Source organism: Tursiops truncatus, chromosome 6, assembly GCF_011762595.2.
Source record: "Tursiops truncatus isolate mTurTru1 chromosome 6, mTurTru1.mat.Y, whole genome shotgun sequence".
Taxonomy (NCBI): domain Eukaryota; kingdom Metazoa; phylum Chordata; class Mammalia; order Artiodactyla; family Delphinidae; genus Tursiops; species Tursiops truncatus.
The window spans coordinates 28,205,579-28,222,642 of NC_047039.1; the positions used below are offsets into that span (position 1 = coordinate 28,205,579).

A 17,064-nucleotide genomic window follows, 5' to 3' on the forward strand; every position below is an offset into this window, starting at 1 on the left:
AGACGCAAAAGGGAGGGGGTATGGGGATATATGTATACATATAGCTGATTCACTTTGTGAAGCCACTCTTCTTGGCCACCACTGTTGGCGGAGAGGCCGCCTATCACTGGGGGTGGAGATACATTTTCTGATAGGGATTGAGGAGGCCACTTTTGCTGGAGATGGAGCCAGTGAGGCCAATCCCACAAGAAAAGAAGACTCATCAGAATTTAGGTGCTCTGTGTCCCCAGTTTCATCAGGGTCTTCCACATGGCCCCACCCCAAATTACAGAATCCCATTCTTTCCCAAGCAATGCATTCACTTTAACAGAAGACCTGCTGTGAGGCTGGGAGGTCATCTTGCATTATAATTCAGCCAATTGCTAGGCAAGGAATCAATTTTTGATTCTCAGAAATATCAGCCGTGTGGCTACAGGAGATATGGCTGTCCCTCAGGGCATTTGTAGAAGCTCTTAGGTCACTTTATGCTGCACCTGAGCTGAGAATTTGAATCCCAGAGCTCATCCTTTTCTTTCACCACTTTGTCCAACAACATTAGAAGCAACCAACACATTATATTCCTTGGTTTTCCAAAAATGTTCAAAAATGCCAAACACAGAGTCACTTAGTTCCTTTCTTCTTTTAAGTGGTTGATGAGGATATTCAATATACAGATGTTTTGCATATCTCTATATACTTTTCACACCATGGACTATCAGGGCTCTCTACTACGAAATGGAGTCATTAGCATCTCTAAATCTAATCAGACTAGAGAGCCAATTCCAGAAACCCCAGAACCAATTCAGAAAACTCATCCTTAACATTTTGTTCTTCTAGTACTGCTCCCCATACCCAAATCTTTACTAGTCAGGGTTCTCCAGAGAAACAGAATATATATAGCTATATGTAAATAGTGTACTATAGGAATAGTTCACATGATTACGGAGTTCAAGAAGTCCCACAATCCATCATCTATAAGTTGGAGAACCAGTAAAGCCAGTGGTGTAATTCAGTCTAAATTCAAAGGCCTGAAAACCAGTTGAGTTGATGGTGTTAAGTCCCAGCCCTAGTCCAGAGGCTGGAGAACCAGTAAACCAGTGGTGTAATTCAGTCTAAATTCAAAGGCCTGAAAACCAGTTGAGTTGATGGTGTTAAGTCCCAGCCCTAGTCCAGAGGCTTGAGAACCATGGTCTAAGTCCCATTCTGAGTCTGAAGGCCTGATAACCAAGAGCACCAATATTTGTGGACAGAAGGTGGATGTTTCATGACAGTGTACTTGGCAATGATCTCTTAGATATGACACCAAAAGCAGGGCAACAAAAGCAAAAAAAATAGACAAATGGACAAATCAAGTTTAAAAGCTTTTGTGCATCAAAGGACACAGTCAACAGGTGAAATGATGTACAAATGACCAACAAGCATATGAAAAAAGGCTCAACATCACTAGTCATGAAAATGAAAATCCAAATCACAGTGAGATATCACCTTACACCCATTAGGATGTCTAGTGTCAATAAAACTGAAAATAACATGAGTCTTAGCTTGGGCCCTCATAACAGTATACCATAGACTGGGCGGCTTGTGTCAGCCAGTCTCATGGTCTAAAGGCTAGAAAGTCTAAGATCAAGGTCCCCACAAAGCAGGTTTCATTCTGAGACTTCTCCTCTTGGCTTGTAGGCAGCTGCATCTCCCTGTGCTCACATGGACTTTCCTTGATGCATGTGCATATAGGGTGAGGAAAAGAGCAAGCTCTCTGGCATCTCTTAAAAGGGCACTAAACCCATCATGAAGTCCCCACATTTATGACCTCATATAAACCTGATTATCTTCAGAGGTCACATTTCCCAAATACTATCATATTGGGGGTTAGGGCTACAATGTAGTAATTTGGGAGGGAACAAAATTCAGTTCATAGAACAAGTGTTAGCAGAGATGTGGAGAAATTGGAACCCTTGTGCACTGTTTATGGGATTGTAAGTTGGTCTAACCACTGTAGAAAACAGTATACAGATTCTTCAAAAAATTAAAAATAGAACTACCACAGGATCCAGCAATGCCACTTCTGGGTATATATCCAAGAGCATTTAAAGCAGGGTTTTGAAGAGATATTTGCACACCCATGTTGATAACAGCACTATTCACAGTAGTCAGGAGGTGGAAAGCAAGCCAAACGTCCATTGATGGATGAGTGGATAAACAAAAGATAGCATATACATACAGTGGAATATTCTCCAGCTTTAAAAAGAAGGAAGGAAGTCTATCACATGCTACATGGGTGAAACTTGAGGACATTATGCTAAGGGAAATAAGCCAGTCACAGAAGGACAAATACTGTACGTTGGTAAAAGCAGTCTCACGTACGCAGTATTTTGACTCCCACTTGGTCACATAAGAATGGGCCTTGGGTCTGGAACACTTCCATACCAAGAGATAAAGAGCCCACATAGCTTGTGTGAGCTTCTCATGCCATGGGAATATTCTCCTTGTTACAGCCACAGTTAGTACTCTCATCTCTGCTTTAAATGTGTGTGTCATATGGCACCTGGCCACCCCCACCGTCATATCCCTCCTCACAGGGAGGGGACAAGGTTCCTTCCACTGCAACATGAGAGGGATGCACATAGGCAAATTGGCCTGAGTCAGCCACCAGGAGAAACTCCCTGGCCATGGAGGACTGACACATACTACTGAGGCTGATCTTTTTCTGTCTCTTCTCTATGTAAGTAAAGCCTTGTTCCATCCAGTGCCTAATTAACTGTGTTGTTTTCCTTGGCAAGTCCAATACCAAGATGCAATGTGCAGAAGTGTTTACAGTCCTTCCCCTGGTGTTGGTAACCAGTGCATGGTACTCTGCTGGACACTGGGTATGAGATATGTAAAGTAGTCAAATTCATAGAAACTAAAAAGTAGAATGGTGGTTGCCAGAGGTGGGGGAGGAGAAATGGGGAGTTGTTTATGCCCTCAACATCTTCACATCCCCATCAAGTATAAGTGAGAAGGGCCAAGAAAGTGAGTCATGCCCACACTCATGACTGATTAATTAATATAAAATATCTATCATGATTTGTGTTCCTGTGCTATTTCTTAAAGGTAGAGCTAACAAATATTTTTATACATGATTGATACCTACTATAACTACACTATTAGTCTGGAATATTTAACATATATTCTAATTAAGTAATTGAATGCTCTGTGTTATTTTGCTGGATTCCTGTTAAATTGGCCTGAAAGAATCTTTATTTATTAAAGTATCAGGTGGTTTTAGAAAAGAAGTATTCAATGATTTCTATCTAGAGCACGATCAAGTTGAAATATTGCTATTTGTACAGTTAAATTCACTTACAAAGAGAAACCACTGTTTGTTCAGTTAATATTTCCAGAACATGTGACTGTTTTAATTTACATTTGTACCTTATCACTTGAGGACAAAAATAAAGTGACAGTTAAAGTAACAACATTGAAATGTAAAATCAGAATAAAATCATGCCCTTTCACAATATTCTATCTAGACAAAGTTGTAGACTGTGGTTCTTTAAGAATAGCTCAGATGGGAACTTCCTCCTCATAACTACACTCTCCGCCACCCTCCTCAACCCCCAAAAACACAAACACAGACATTCTCCTCAGGCTCCACCAAAATAAATTTAATTGTGAGCTCATCAGTTATGAGGTACAGGTTTAATTTATCTTACCACTACAGAAACGGCAAAGATTTTCCATTAAATACTAGATTTAGAAACTTTATAGAAAGTCCCAGATTTATAATTCATTCTGTAATACTGGCACAATGAAGATTGTTCTGTAAAATTCATGGAAAAAATGTTCCAAAGAAACAAATTTTTCTCCTAAATTATTTTCCCAAATCAGTAAGTTAATAAAATATCAAAGAAGCTATGGTTTAACATAACCACATTTATTTTTGAAATTTTAAAAGGAATTTTATGATCTTTCAGCTGTATAAATTATGATGCTTCACAAAGGTGAATTTTAGCCCTTAAGGAAGGTAACTGTATTTTCCCAATTCCTCCATTACTTTGAAAATATAAATACCAGGTTCCAATGTTTAAACAAATGGGAGCCACTGTTTCTGATATGGATTTAAACAGATTATAATATATGCATATTTAAAAATACATATTAATGCCTATTTAACTTTATTTTTTAACTACTTGGGAATTATAGCAATGTCATCACCTATGCCAAACAAAGAGTGACTCTCATAACCTTCTCTTTTTGTTTTCTGCATTTTTATCCCCTCAAGACCTGCTTACACAAGAAACAAACTGTCTTCTGTTGTACTGCAATCCAAATTGATCTCTGCTTGCCATAGAGAAAATTTGAAAAAGTTTTCTTTAAAGTCTTAATTAACTTAACTTAGTTGATTTGATTTTGCAATAACTGCATTAATGTCATATAAATTAAGAAACTTATCTACCATCTCTGAGCAATTCCAGGATAAGAAACCAGAAGCTGTAGCTTTTCAATCACAGACTGAAAAATCCCTGTCATTTAACGTATAAGTTTCTTTGTGTTTGGTTCAAAGCAGTAGTGGCTCCTATAGCTATTTTGATGGTCATCTGATACCCCACTTGCTACCTTTATCCAATGAAGTCCCTATTTCTGCCTAAGTTTTCCTCTTGTAGTGGATGTTTAAGAGATTTAAAAAGAAGAATGGAAAAGCCAGAAAGAAGACAAGACCTATGAAGAAACAAGTCAACAAAACTGCTTCGTCAAGCAATTTGGACAGTTCCCCTGAAGATGGTGAGCTGAGCAGTGCATACCTGGTAGTAAGCTCCCACCCTTGTATCTTTGAAGATGGAAGGAAATAGGGAAGATGAAAAAAATGAAGTCTTCATTAGAGCACTCTTTAACCTAATGAGATCAGTAAAAATGTCAGTGATTGCCAAAGGTTAGAGAAGCAGGAGGGAGGAATATAGGAGGAGCACACAGAATTTTAGGGCAGCGAAGTAATTCTGTATGATACTATAATAGAAGACACATGTCATTATACATTTGTGAAAACCCATAGAATGTACAATGCCAAGAGTGAATGGTAATGTAAATTATGGACTTTGGGTGATAGCGATGTGTTCATGTAGGTTCATCATTTTAACAAATATACACTCTGGTGCAGGATGTCGATAGTGGGGAAGGCTGTGCATGTGTGGGCAGGGGGTATATGGGAACTCATCATACCTTCTGCTCAATTTTGCTATGAACCTAAAACTACTCTTCAAAAAAGCCAATTTTTTTAAGTTGGTATTTATTTCCCACTCACAGAAAAGATAATAGGGTTTTTGTTGAACTTATTTGACTGTCTAATTATATCCCTTTCATGTATGCTGAAAAATTTTTTAAATTGAAGTATAGTTGATTTACAATGTTGTGTTAATTTCTGCTGTATATATATATATATATATATATATATATATATATATATATATATATATGTTTATATGTATTCTTTTCCAGTATGGTTTATCACAGGATATTGACTATAGTTCCCTGTGCTATACAGTAGGACCTTGTTGTTGATTACTTCTTTGCTTTATCCTGCAGAATACATATAAAAGTCTTGAAATAACAATGCCAATATTGTATTGATACTATGTATGAAATAGGCAACTGATAGGAACACATTGTATAACACAGGGTACTTTACCTAATGCACTATGGTAATCTAAATGGAAGGGAAGTCCAAAAGGGAGGGGATATCTGTATGTGTATGGCTGATTCCTTTTGTTGTGCAGGGGAGGCTAACACAACACTGTAAAGCAAACATACTCCAATAAAAATTAATTTTAAAAAATGCTAATATTGGCTACTGAATAGAATTTAAAATTTCTTAGTATTCTTTTTTTAATCTTGGAATATATCCTCCTAGGGATGTACAGTCAAAAATGCTCTGTTTTAGAGTCATTTGAAGTAGTTCTTCAGTATGTGGTTATGCCATCAGCTTGACATACAGCTATGTTCACTATAAAAAAAGTAGTTTTTTTTTTTTCAATTTTTAGAAATTTTTTCATTTTGCTTTTTTAATTATGTAAATATTTGCATGGTTACAAGTCAAAATTATTAAAAAAAGGAACATTCATAGAAATTTTGCTTCCATCCTCATCTCTGCAATTCTTTTCCTCTCTCTTTAGACCATTAGTTTTCTTAGTTTTGGTTTATCCTTTCATTGTTTCTTTTTGAAAATACAAGCAAATGCATTTAAATATAGTCACACTCCCTTCCCTTTCTTACACAAAATTTGCAAACTATAAAAGTATTTTGCATCTTGCTCTTTTTTTTTTTTTGCTCAATAATATATCTTGGAGATCACTCCATATTGGCATATAGAGCTCTTCCTGCTCATTTTTACAGCTGCATAGTACTCCACTGAATTAATGCAACAGGTTTTTTTTTGTTTGTTTCCTATGATAGAGTTTTGGGTTGTCATAATCTTTTTGTTATTAAAAACAGTGCTGCAGGGACTACCCTGATGGTCCAGTGAGTAAAACTACACGCTCCCAATGCAGGGGGCCCAGGTTCAATTCCCGCATGCATGCCACAACTAAGAGTTCCCATGCCGCAACTAAGACCCAGTGCAGCCTAAATAAATAAATAATTAATTAATTAAAAAAAAAAACAATGCTGCAATGAATAACTTTGAAATGTGTGCCAATTTTAAAAAATCAAAGTTAGTTGTAGTAAATGCAATAATAAGCTTATAGGAGTGTTCCAGCACTGTAGTAATCATTCATTGATAATAATTAGTAATAACCTACCTCCACATTGTCTTCTTATTGAATATTGTTTTATTTGCCCAGATGTGAACCTCCCACCATCACTCAGATACACACTGTCTACTCAAGTGTTTACTATGGAGTTGCAATCCTCTTATAAACTCCACATTCCTTGCCACAATGATAGGTCTATGCTTAGGTACCTAATCCAAATTGGGTCCATCAAAGAACCTCGATTGAATGGTCTGGGTTTAGTAATCTGACTCAAACTGTGCCATTCAGGGCTCTTCTCTGGCTTCTAAACGTGAGACCTAGGAAGGGTGTTTTATTCTGATCACCAATTCCAGTGTGTGTGCTGCGGTGGAGGGGGGTGAGGGTTCTTCTCCACTCCTCCAAACAATGCTCCAGACATTAGCTGGGTATCCTAACAATTCAAGTCCATTTTGACATTATCTACTGGGAGAGAGTATCAGATTCCACAGGTCATGGGTTCAGTTCCACAAGAATGGCCCCCCTTACTTCAGATGTCAATCACAAGTAGTAGGTCCCCAAGTTACCCACAACTTCTGTCCAGTTTAGTTAAAAGTCAAAGGTTCCCATGAGGGCCCTCAGGTTTTATTAACTTGCTAGAGCAGCTCACAGAACTCAGAGAAACATTTTACCTACTAGATCACAGTTTTATCATGAAAACAATATAACTTAGGAGCAGCCAGAAGGATGACAGGGCAACGTGTGGGGAAAGGACATGGACCTACTATGCTCTCTCTCTGAGCATAGCACCCGCCCCAAACCTCTGCATGTTCACAAGCCTGGAAGCTCTCAGAGCCTCCTATTATTGGGGTTTTTATGGAGGCTTCATCATGAAGGCATAATCAATCATTAACTCTATTTTTAGGCCTTCTCACTCCTTAAGAGCATGGGAAGTGGGGCTGAAAATTCCAAGCTTCTAATCATGGTTTGGTCTTTCCTGTGACCAGCCCCTATCCAGGAGCTATCCAGAGCTGCCTCATTAGAATAAAAGATGCTCCTATCACCCAGGAAATAACAAAGGTTTTAGGAGCACTGTCAGGAACCAGGGTCAAAGACCAAATATTAGAACAAAAATGCCTCAAGAGCTCTTATCACTTAGGAAATTACAAGCATTTCAGGAGCTCTGTGCCAGGAACTGGGGGCAGAACCAGTATATACTTTCCATTACCTCACAAGGGGGAAGCTCAATTCATCCCCAGTGGAGTGTGTGCGACATGATTCTGGGAGTAGCCATGTTCTCAGGCATTGTATAAGGGGACAAGTTGAGAAAAGGAAACCCACCCATAAAGAGATGCAAAACTAGAGAAGAAGGAAGAAGTTCCTGGTGGTGTTTTCTTCTGAGACAAGCCATATCTATGCCTTTCCTGCTATTTTGTTACATGCAACAATAAATTTCTCTTTTATTCTAAAAAATAAAAAGGGAATTAGGCAGTGAATTAAGGCATTACATGAAAAATAGAATTAGCCAACAAAAAAGCTCATACTAGAGTCAGAACCTACTTTGATTCTTAACTCTATTGTTTTCTCTCAGTTCATCTAGTTTTTCAGACAGAAGAGTTCACTGCACCTGGGACACAGTTGGTGCTCAATAGATGAGAGCTGTTTGAACAGATGAATGAGTAAACAATAGATGCATCATTATTTCTTTTCAGTGATTATTTTCTCAACAATCTAAACAAGTAGATTATAATTCAATCCGAAATTAGAATATGTTTCCTAAATCCAAGAGTCCCTGAATTTCAAATTGGTTCTCACACAACTGATAAAACATCGTTTCATAATCTGTTTACTAAATTCGTAAAGAAAGACTCAATGTCCTGGACTGGTAAATTTTAAAGAAAGAGGGAAAATATTCTCTGATTGGTGTTCTTGTGTGGCTATAGAACATTTAAAATCTACCCACTGCAAATCAACAAGAATTTTATCTGCATGTTACTAAACAACAGTAGATACCACAAATGTACTTTATGAAACCACTTTGCAAGTAGAGCAAACTTGTTCCATTCATCAAGGGATGCTTGCTCTTAGTTACTAAAAACTCAAAGAGGCATTCCGTTTGCACAGCCTTTTGCTACAATTCAGCAAAGATATTAATCATTAAGATAAGTTACATATCTTGAGATCTTTCATCTTAAATACAAACCTACTGAATGAAGAGCCCAATGAAGAGCAATAACAAATTACTTAAATGGAAAAAAATAATATAACAAACTATTAACTATATATAGGCAGTAACTAATGGTGAAAAGATAACTCTAAAGAATATCCTAGGGCTGAGGAAGAGTGCTCAAGGAAGGAACAAACTTGTCAGGGGCTCCCTCCGCATGGCTAGAATTCAGTTTCTTCTGAGATGTGGATTTAGCCCATTGGATGATGGAGAAACTTGCTGGGTTTCCTAAGCCAAAGCTGGTCCATAGTCCAGGCAAGCGGCAAATACTCCTTCAGGCTGCAGGTGGGCAGAGACTACCAGATAGGCATGCAAAAGGAGCTGGGCATCAGGAGCCCACTGAGTGGTATTAAGCCTGGCATGTGTGGTGTCCACATTGGGAGAACAATAGGAACCAACCCTCCAGGGTGCAAGTGGACTGAGGCTGGCAGTTGGGTGAGCAGAGGGAGTCAGGGCATCAGGAGCCCATCTATGGGCAGTGCAGTGTGAGGCCTGGGGTGCACAGTGTTCACACTGTGTGGGCTGCAACAAGGTGGTCACTGGGCCTGGGCTGGGACTGCAGGCTCACCAAGGGATTACCCGCTCCTGGATACCCAGTGAGACAGAGCATCACTGAAGTCCCCACATGTGCACCCCTGGTAATTGTGAATTTGGAGCAAAGTGTGGCAAACAGAAGCACATCAAAACAAGAAGAGAAGCCCTTTCTCCTGCAATGTCCCTCCAGCACCCCTGTTTTAAAACGTAGGTCTTATTATTATTCAGGTATGGTAAGGCCAAGTCAGGAGACAGCTGCCATTGAAAAGATAGTTTGTTACAGTTCCCAAGAGGAGAGAGCAGGCCATGCCACGTAGGGCCACACGGAAGCATCAGAGTCAGTCAGGAGGCAGAGGGAGTGAGGGGAAAACATGGGCAACAGCCTTTATTGTGGTTTTCATGGGAAGGAATGGGAGAGGTAAGGTAAACAGGCTTAGGATTGAGTAATTTTAGTGAGCTCCAGGGTGTAGGGCCTGCTCCTAGCTGTCTGATAACTGGCCCCGTTATAACTAGTGCAAGGGAAGAGTGGCCCATCGTGTGAGAGCCCAATTAAAGAGTGGTGGAGGGGTATGGGCTCTGGATTGTTTAGTGTGCATCTGAAAGCTGTGCTTGCAGGCAAGCCTTTGCTGTCTCTAGGAACTGGCTTCTAGGCAGTCCCTCCAGGGTCAGCAAGCCCCCAAATGTCAAACCATCAGAAATACATGGTTAATAGAGCCCCCTACTGACAAAATGTGTTTACTGCAAAGGAGAAATGCTTACTACCATAGAGTAAGTAATGAAGGGTGGATTTGCAGCTGAGATGCATTCATTACTAACCAGCACAACTATACAGAGATTGATCATCCTGTTTGAAGATTTTCAACCAGTTGAGTTCAGCTCTGATTGTTTATTTATTTTTTATTTCATTTATTTTTGTCAGTGATAATATCATCTTTGGAAAATGGATCTCTCCTTGCTTTGTACCCTGTAATGGTCATTTTGGCTTTTTCCCCACTGTCTCTTTTATTCAAATAATCAATTTAAACTAATCATGGATATTTAAGTCTTTTGCCAGAGACTGGTCTAGGGAAGGGCACGTCTAAGCTCTGTTGACCTGAAACAAATAGACTTCCAGATTTTTCTCCAGAAAAGATGGGTTTATTCCAAATCAGTAGGGAATTGCAATTCTGGGTCTGCAACCATAGTGAGCTACATGCAAGTTCACCCACCGCAAGGGAAGAAGAATACTTCTATAGAGGGAAAAGGAAGTTGGGAGGGCTATAAGAAGCAAAGAGTCCATGGCTTTTCATTGGCTGAGTCCTTGCCAGGAAAGGAGTCTTTCTTACAAATGCAGGGCTTGGCTATCGCTGCAGAGCATGAGAGCGCCCCCTCCTGTTTTCCCAACTCTATTTAACTCAGGTTGCTGTTTAATCATTTTTTATAGCAAATTTAGGTAAGCTAAACCAAAAGGAGAAGGTTGCTAGGGCTTCTGGGGATGAACATGTTCTATGTCTCTTCAACGCACCTGAACTAGAAAATGCAGCTCTGTTGCAACTGGGATGCATCTTGTGACCAGCCTAAGGGCAATGCCGATACAAAGGAGGATTGAACCAAGAGAACAGCTAGGAAGGAAGCCCTAGGTTTACCACACCTAGAAACTGACTTGTCCTTGAATTTCCTGTTATGGTAGATAATAAATAGCCTTATGATGCAAAACAGTTTGAGCCAAGGTTTTCTGTCACTTGAAAAGAAAAATATCGTAACTGATACAAGTTCTCATTATACTTTATTCATACTTCTGCTCTATTACTTATTGCCCTTCATCACAACTATTTATTCTGAGTTTATTTTCCCAACTAGACTACTGTCTCCTTCCCTTGAGCTTGGCTTCATTATCTTAATCTTTCTAGTTTCTAACAATGCCTGACACAGGGAAGTTACTAAGTAAATATTTCTTGACTCTATGACTGGTTCTGCCTGTTGCATCCTGATTTCAAGGATTTGGGGCGTTTATATGAAACATAGTTTGTATTCGTAAGCTTAAAGTGTAAAGGAAACTACAATACATTGCAATTAATACTCCAAAAAACAAACACATTTGAGAGTAACCAAATGAAACATCTATACCAGAATAAGCCGAATTCTGTGGTGATCATTTGTGGCTTTACTCATGCTTTCTTCCTGTCACTTGGACTCTAGAACATTTTTTTAAACTTTACTTTTGGAACTAATTTTAGAAATACAGATGAATCGCAAAATAGTACAGAGCTCCTATTTACCCTTTACTCACTTTCCTCTAATATTAACATCTTATATAGCTATAATACATTTGTTAAAACCAAAAAGTTAACACTGGTACAACACAACTCACTAAAGTTCAGACTTTATCCAGAGTTCCCCAGTTTTTCCACTAATGTCCTCTTGCTGTTTCAGGATCCAATTCAGAATACCACACTGCATTTAGTTATCATGACTCCTTATCTCCCATCCGTGATGGTTCCTTGGTCTTTTATGACATTTAACACTTTTGAAGAGTATTGGTCAGGTATTTTGTAAAATGTCCCTCAAATTTTTTTTATCTAGAGCTTTTTTCATTTTTTTTCTTCTTTTCTGATGTCTGAAGCTTTCTAAAAATTCTTTTGTAGTAATAATAATGCCTTATTTTAGGATATTTTATGCTTTGCAGACCAACGTCACTACATTCCTTTGGTGATTCTCATCTCCACCTGGAGAAGTGACTCAGAAAGAACATTTCTCCCCATATATGGGAAAGCACTCATGGAAAGATGCTGTAAGGAGGAGGCTGAAAGCACCAAAGCACCTGTAGGAATGAAGCCTGTGAGACAGGCTGGGACTTGGGACCTGGGACCCTTTGCTGCAGTGCTTATGATCTCGGGTGGCCTCAGCCTGCAGCGGCTTGGAACAGGATTTCAGTTCCCAGCCACAGATTGAAGTCAGGTCGCAGCAGTGAGAGCGCTGAATCCTAGCCACTAGACCACCAGGGAAGAGTGGCCAGTGACAAGGCCCTGGCCTGTCAGCTGTGTAGAAATGAATTTCCACATAGAGTCAGAAAATAGTGAAACAAGTGTTATGAGGAAGAAAAACAGCACATATGTGTGGATAGACACACGGGCGGGCTCAGAGAGAGAGAGTCACGTCCTCCTGGTAGTTTGAATCACCTTTATGGGGCATTTCTTCCAGGTTTCCTTTGGCCAATCATCTTGCTTTGCCTGGTTCTGAGTCCGTATATGGTATATCTCAGGGTCCTCCCATGCGCACATCTCATAGCCATGATGGATTCTAGCGAAGAGGCCTATGGGTAGGTTGGCATCACTTGCTGTGGGGTGGTGCCCCCTCCCTTTTGACCTCCGAGGAGCCTCTCTACGCATGTGTAGTCAGGGAGGTCTCCTTGACTTCGAGAATGAGGAATATGTGGTCTTTTATCTCTTATCTGGGCAGGGCTCAGCTCTTCTCTAGCTCCTCAACTTGGAGTATCTGTCCACAGAGGACAAACTCCAGCTGCTCAGCCTGGGGCCCATCTATCTCCTGCCTCACTTACACCTGGACAAACATCTAGTCTAGTCCCAGCAACAGAATACAAAGAAACTATAAGGGACTAAAAATAACTGTGTATGCGCAGTTGGGGCAAAGTATGAACAACAAGATGCAAAAAAAACCAAAAACCCAGCTGCCACTTCTGAGGTGTCAGGAGCAAAAGCAGGGTGCTGTGCATGACCCCTGCACACAGCACCACCAAGGGGGTGGCAGGCCACCCACACCACCCCTTCCACCTGACACACGGGTCCGCCCCTACCCTCACCCCATTTAAGGGATCATTTTGCCCCAGCTCAGGGAGCCTATTACTTGTTTTCACTCCCTCGTGCTGCAGCACCAGTCCCAATAAAGCCTTGTCTGAATTTCTTGTCTGGCTTCTTATCAATTTCTATTGATTAAAGAGTCCAAGAACCCAGATCGGTAACACCTGGACATGAGGTCAGTGAACTGGACCAGGCCTGAAGGGAGCTGGGATTGAACTTGTGAGTTACCCTAACAGGGTCAGATTCCTTACCTCCATGGGCGTAAGTGGTTTATAAAATGTCTTCCAGTACTAAAATCCTCTATTATCTGTGTATTTCATTTCTCCTGCTAATATTGCACTCTATTGACACTAATCCTTAACAGCTAATAATAAAACCCAAAAGTTGCCTTTCAGAGATAGCATTCTACTGTACTTTCTTCTTTCTTAGACAAAGGGAGCAAAGTGAAACCTTGCTCTCTGGGCAAGGCTCTCTTCAAAAGGCTGATAGGGTATATTGGCAACAACTTATCCCTTTAGCCTAAGTTACTTCTCAATGAATTAACCTCTTGGGAGACACATGCCTTGTTTCAGAAAACCAAGGTTCATTAGTGACAGTAGCGGACATGAATTCACCAGGAATGTACTATTTTCAGACTGAAGTACAGCTGCAGAACTCAGCCAGGTGTGTGGGTGATAATGGCATACCAGAAACATAGTGGAGGAGAACAAAATGAAAAATGAAAGGCTCAGGAGTGGGGAGGAAGGTAGAGGTAGAAGTACAAGAGGATAAGGACAAGCAAAAAGAAGTTTATCCATTTATGAGTATTTATTGGGTACTCTCTATGTTCCAAGCTCTGTGATAGATGCTGGAGATATGCAGAACAAAATGGACATGGACTTGTTTTCGGGGAGTTTATACTCAAGAAATGGACAAGAAGGGCAAGGGAGGGATAAATTAGGAGTTTGGGATTAGCAGATACAAATTACTATATATAAAATAAATAAACAACAAGGTCCTACTGTATACCACAGGAAACTATATTCAATATCCTGTAATAAACCATAATGGAAAAGAATATGAAAAAATATATATACATATGTATATATATATGTATAACTGTATAACTGAATCACTTTGCTGTATACTAGAAACTAACACAACATTGTAAATCAACTATACTTCAATAAAAAAAGAAATGGACAAAAACCAAATAATTATTTAACCATAACTGTAACAAATGCTTTTTTAAAAAAAGTGTGCAGTGTACCAAATAACCAGAAGTTAGGAGGTCAGGAAAATTTGGTAAGTTGGAATATTTGATGGTCTGGAATATATGATGTACCAAGTAACATATTCCCAAGTTCAACCAGGAAGTTTGGGGGAGCTTTGACCAGTTATTGGTCACAGTGTGAAGACAGTGTGGTTAGAGTCAGTGGTTAGCATCTAAACCAAGGAAACTTGGGCATCTACTGTCAGGTGAGGCTCACCTCTGGAATAATGTGAATGAAATAGAGCTGGCTGGGTGTTAGGTTGATGGGTTTCTGTGGACTGGCAAGCCTGCAGCTGCATATATCCTCTGAGCTCTGCCCTGCTTGTTTCAGACAGTGGGGAACACCATTTCTGTAAGGCACTATGACTACCTTGCTCCCATTCATACTCGATCCACGCCAGATGGTGAAAGGTCTCTTAGCGCCACCCTATCTTGCACATTCCATGCATTCACCAATCAGACAATATTCATGGAGGCCTACAATGTGTCAGGCCTTGCGCCAGTCTGCGAAGATATTACAGTGCTGCAGAAGGCAAGGAGCTTACTGCCTGATTCAAAGCTTTCCAAACTTTCTTGGTCCACAGTAGTTTATTTCTTGGGGTCAGCAGTTTATTCACAGCACCCTTAGGCCAAAAGAAATTCCTATCAATTTCTTTTATTTGGAAGTTAGATCCAAACAACTTAATAAGTATTTATGTCTGAACAACTTAGTAGCTATTTGAAGATACAACTATAAATTAAAAGAAAAAGTAATATTTTTATTTCATCCCAGAGTGTGCCTGCCTGTTGGACACTGCACAACTTCTCCAATCTTGGAATCAGACTGGACATCCCCAACCTCATTCCCTAAACACAGTGATTTTTGTGCGGTTTTAGGTTTTTTTATAATTTTTAAATTTTTTAATTTATTTTTGGTTGCATTGGGTCTTCGTGGCTGAGCGTGGGCTTTCTCTAGTTGTGGTGAGCGGGGGCTACTCTTCGTTGTGGTGCTTGGGCTTCTCACTGCGGTGGCTCCTCTTGTTGCAGAGCACGGGCTCTAGGCACAAGGACTTCAGTAGTTGTGGCACGTGGGCTTCAGGAATTGTGGCTCACGGGCTCTGGAGCGCAGGCTCAGTAGTTGTGGCGCACGGGCTTAGTTGCTCCGCGGCATGTGGGATCTTCCCAGACCAGGGATCGAACCTGTGTCCCCTGCACTGGCAGGCAGATTCTTATTCACTGCACCACCAGGGAAGCCTGTGCAGTTCCAGCTTTTTATCACAACTGTTAGAAACCCAACTTGGCAAAGATATGACATTATTCAAAGAAATATAGTGGAAAAGAAATGTAGTCTAATGTGAAATCGTGAACTATCTCCACTCACAAGCTGGGTGTCAGGAGGATAACCTCTGCTTCCCTCAAGTATTTAAAATATCCTGCTGTGCCCCTGAGAGTGCATCTGTGGCACCCCAGCACTGGTGGAACATGACTTAGAAACAGGTCTATGATTAGAAATGTCCAAACCCACAGCAGAGTTTCTCAAACTGGGAGCACTTAAATGTGTGTTCAATAATGTATGTCTTCACACAACTGAAAGCCAGAGGATTCAGGATCAGTCTCTCCTGCACTTTGTGGCAGAGTGAAATTGGTCACTTTTACCTCACTAGCACTCTGCCCTTGATAAGTGTGATCCTGAAGGGGTTCCACTGGACAAATACCATAAATAGAGGATCGTATTTTCTGAACCACAAATCCAGAAACAAGGGTGGGTGAACTTATAAAGACAAAGAACCTGAATGTTGTCTGGTTCTGCCCTGGAAGACTTGGACATATGGTCACCATCTATGAGAAACCCCAGTGCAAGACCAACCTCCAAGTCCAGGACCAGCTGACTCTCACAGAGCCTGCAGAAATTCCTAAATTCCTCTATGCCTGCTTGCCTGCAGCCTGCCCCAGGAGAAATTAAGGTAGAACAGAGCCATTTAACTCCATCTTCCTCATCCCTCTCAATCCATCATTTACACACACACACACACACACACACACACACACAGAGTTATATCACTTGAGGGGCCTGGTAAACAGCTTTAGCAAGAAAAGTCTGAAGAAAGGACATGAACTCCTGAAACACCCTAGCACATTTATAAATAGATTTATTATACCTGCTCTTAAAAAATATAACTGAGGGAATTTTCTCAAGTGATAGCGATGGTCCATATTTTTATAGGATTGTGGATAACGGGTGGATAATCAGGCAAAACTCACCTAACTGTGGACAGATGCACAGATTCTGACAGAGTAAAATAGAATCTAGGTGGTGGATATAGGAGTGTTCCCTGTAAAATTCTTTCAACTTTTTGGGCATGTTTTAAAATTTCCATGATAAAATTTTGGCAAATTTTTAAATTTAAAAATTTAATTAAAAAATAAAATTTAACTCCACTTAAGATTTGTACATTACACTGTATGTTAATGATACCTGCAAAAAAACAAAAAAAGCACGAGAACTGAGGAGGGAGTGGGTTAAAAACAGACTAGAAGGTAAAACAAATCTATCGGATCATAAATATGGATGTGCTTGGTAACGGGTTCTCTTGAACA

The 17,064-nt window shown here is 40.1% G+C and overlaps 1 long non-coding RNA gene across 1 annotated transcript in view; it reads right to left on the bottom strand.

Moving 5' to 3' along the window:
* Positions 1-17,064, bottom strand: part of LOC141278955 (uncharacterized) — an 89,270-nt gene that overhangs the window by 71,898 nt on the left and 308 nt on the right. The gene's annotated exons all lie outside the window — the stretch shown is intronic.